Source organism: Rattus norvegicus, chromosome 1, assembly GCF_036323735.1.
Source record: "Rattus norvegicus strain BN/NHsdMcwi chromosome 1, GRCr8, whole genome shotgun sequence".
NCBI classification, from domain to species: domain Eukaryota; kingdom Metazoa; phylum Chordata; class Mammalia; order Rodentia; family Muridae; genus Rattus; species Rattus norvegicus.
Genome location: NC_086019.1, coordinates 172,185,723 through 172,189,069, shown reverse-complemented (window position 1 = coordinate 172,189,069; position 3,347 = coordinate 172,185,723). Strand labels below are relative to the sequence as shown.

The following is a 3,347-nucleotide window of genomic DNA, read 5'->3' as shown; positions in this document are numbered from 1 at the left end:
GGTTTTAGATGACAGGGAGGCCTGTGGCAACCCATCCCCTAAGTCTAGAGCTGAGGGAAGGGACAGGGAAGCTGAGAACAGAGAGAAGAGATGGGAGAGGCAACTGGGGAAACAGGCAAGGAGCATGGTCTTCTTGCCCCCATCTTCCTCATGAGTAGTGGGGAGCAGAGTCGGTGGTGGCCTGTCCTGCCAGGTCCACTGCCCCTCAGAAGAAGCCACAGTCCTTCAGGTTGTTCTTGATGATGACGTCAGTGATGGCATCAAACACAAACTGCACGTTCTTGGTGTTGGTGGCACACGTGAAATGTGTGTAGATCTCCTTGGTGTCTTTGCATTTATTCAAGTCCTCAAACTTGCTCTGGATGTAGCTGGCTACCTCATCATACTTGTTAGCCCCTGTGTACTCAGGGAAACAGATGGTCAGGAGCTCTGTGTGATCAGGTCCTTCTTGTTGAGGAAGAGGATGATGGAGGTGTCTGTGAATCACTTGTTATTGCAGATGCTATCAAACAGCTTCACGCTCTCATGCATGCGATTCATCTCCTCATCCTAGCCAGAACCAAGTCATAGGCGCTCAAGGCGACACAGAAGATAATGGCCGTGACACCCTCAAAGCAGTGGATCTACTTCTTCTGCTCAGATCGCTGACCACCCACATCAAACATCTTAAAGTGTAAGTCCTTGAAGGTGAAGTGTGTTTCAACGATACCTGTGGTCTTCACACGGGTCCGCAGCACATCCTGCTGCATAGGGATATAGTCATTGTGCAATGTGCTCCAGATCCTTCAGGTAGTAAGTGGCTGAGTTCTTGAGCTGGTATTCCGGTGAGCGGCTAAAGCAGGTTTGCACACCATGGTCAGCCCAGAGCCTCCGGATGATGCCCATCAGGTCTTCAGGAAGCATACCTTGCTCTGCAGCAGCACAGGACAGTGCAAACAGCTGCCTGGCGTCATCCACATGCTCGGGGTCAGCAAAGTCGATCTGCAGGTTGCCCATGGGCTTGACGATGGCCATGATAGATTGGTTGGTGTTGCTGTAGACAACTGCATGGTACTGTCCGCACTCCTCCTCTGAGTAACTGTTCTCATAGATGATCTTCATCGGCTTGAAGATGGTGCTCTTCCCTAATTCTCCAGCACCAAACAGAAGCAACTACACCTTCCATGCTGCCTTCTCTCCATCCTCACGCAGGTTCTTGTTCATCATCTTAGAGCGCTTGGCTGCCACCTTGTCCTCTGTGCTCACGGTGCAGCCCATCCTGCCGTCCACCGGCCTGGACTGGCTCCCACAGGGCACACAGCCTGGTTCGGCCCCGCGGGACCCACTCTGCTCCCACTGCCAGTCCTCTGTAGGAAGCTCTCAGGTCCTCAGGTACTAGCAACTGCCTTTGTTCCCCCTTTTAAGAAGGAGTGGGAGGGTTGTGGATTTAGCTCAGTGGTAGAGCGTTTGCCTAGCAAGCTCAAGGCCCTGGGTTCGGTCCCCAGCTCCGAAAAAAATAAAAAAGGAGTGGGAGCATCCGCATTTTGGTCATCCTTCTTCTTATGCTTCCTGTATTCCCTGTATTGCCTCTTGGGTAATTCGAGCTTTGGGACTAATATTCATTTATCAATGAGTGCATACCAAGTATGTTTTTCTGTGATTGGGTTACCTCACTCAGGAGGATATTTTCCAGTTCCATCCATTTACCTATGAATTTCATGAAGCCATTGTTTTTTATAGCTGAGTACTACTCCATTGTGTAGATGTACTACATTTTTTGAATCCATTCCTCTGTTGAAGGGCATCTGGGTTCTTTCCAGCTTCTGGCTATTATAAATAAGGCTGCTATGAACATAGTGGAGCATGTGTTTTTGTTGTATGTTGGAGCATCTTTTGGGTATATGCCCAAGAGAGGTATAGCTGGGTCCTCAGGTAGTGGAATGTCAAATTTTCTGAGGACCCTCCGGATTGATTCCAGAGTGGTTGTACCAGTTTACAATCCCACCAACAGTGGAGGAGTGTTCCTCTTTCTCCACATCTTTGCCAGAACCTACTGTCACCTGATTTTTTTATCTTAGCCATTCTGACTGGTATGAGGTAGAATCTCAGGGTTGTTTTTATTTGCATTTCCCTGATCACTAAGGATGTTGAACATTTCTTTAGGTGCTTTTTGGCCATTCGATAATCCCCATCTGAGAATGTTATGTTTAGCTCTGTACCCCATTTGTTAATAGGGTGATTTGGCTCTCTGGAGTCTAACTTCTTGAGTTCTTTGTATATTTTGGATATTAGCCCTCTATCAGATGTAGGATTGGTAAAGATCTTTTCCCAATCTGTTGGTTGCCGTTTTGTCCTAACAACAGTGTCTTTTGCCTGACAGAAGCTTTGCAGTTTTATGAGGTCCCATTTGTCGATTCTTGATCGTAGAGCATAAGCCATTGGTGTTGTGTTCAGGAAAATTTCCCCAGTGCCCACGTGTTCGAGATTCTTTCTCACTTTTTCTTCTGTTAGTTTGAGTGTATCTGGTTTGATGTGGAGGTCCTTGATCCACTTGGACTTAAGTTTTGTCCATGGTGATAAGAATGGATCGATTTGCATTCTTCTACATGCTGACCTCCAGCACCATTCGTTGAAAATGCTATCTTTCTTCCATTGGGTGGTTTTAGCTCCTTTGTCAAAGATGAAGTGCCCATAGGTGTGTGGGTTCATTTCCGGGTCTTCAATTCTATTCCACTGATCTATTTGCCTGTGTCTGTACCAATACCATACAGTTTTTATGACTATTGCTCTGTAATACTGCTTTAAGTCAGGGATGGTGATTCCACCAGAAGTTCATTTATTGTTGAGTAGTTTTAGATATCCTGGGTTTTTTGCTATTCCAAAAGAATTTGCAAATTGTTCTTTCTATCTTTATAAAGAATTGAGTAGGGATTTTGATGGGGATTGCATTGAATCTGTAGATTGATTTTGGCAAAATGGCAAAATTACTATATTAATCCTGCCAATCCATGAGCATGGAAGATCTTTCCATCTTCTAAGATCTTCCTCAATTTCTTTCTTCAGAGACTTGAAGTTCTCGTCATACAGATCTTTCACTTGCTTGGTTAAGGTCACACCAAGATATTTCATGTTATTTGGCAGTATTGGGAAGAGTGTCATTTCCCTAATTTCTTTCTCTGCCTGTTTATCCTTCGAGTGGAGGAAGGTTACTGATTTGTTTGAGTTAATTTTATTCCCTGACACTTTGCTCAAGTTGTTTAAGTAGTTCTCTGGTGGAACTTTTGGGGTCACTTAAGTACACTATCATATCATCTGCAAATAGTGATATTTTGACTTCTTCTTTACCAATCTGAATCCCCTTGACTTCC

At 45.2% G+C, this 3,347-nt stretch overlaps 1 pseudogene; it reads right to left on the bottom strand.

Moving 5' to 3' along the window:
* Nucleotides 1-205: 205 nt before the first annotated feature.
* Gnai2-ps1 (G protein subunit alpha i2, pseudogene 1) lies at nucleotides 206-1,257 on the bottom strand (annotated as a pseudogene).
* Between the last annotated feature and the right edge of the window lie 2,090 nt (nucleotides 1,258-3,347).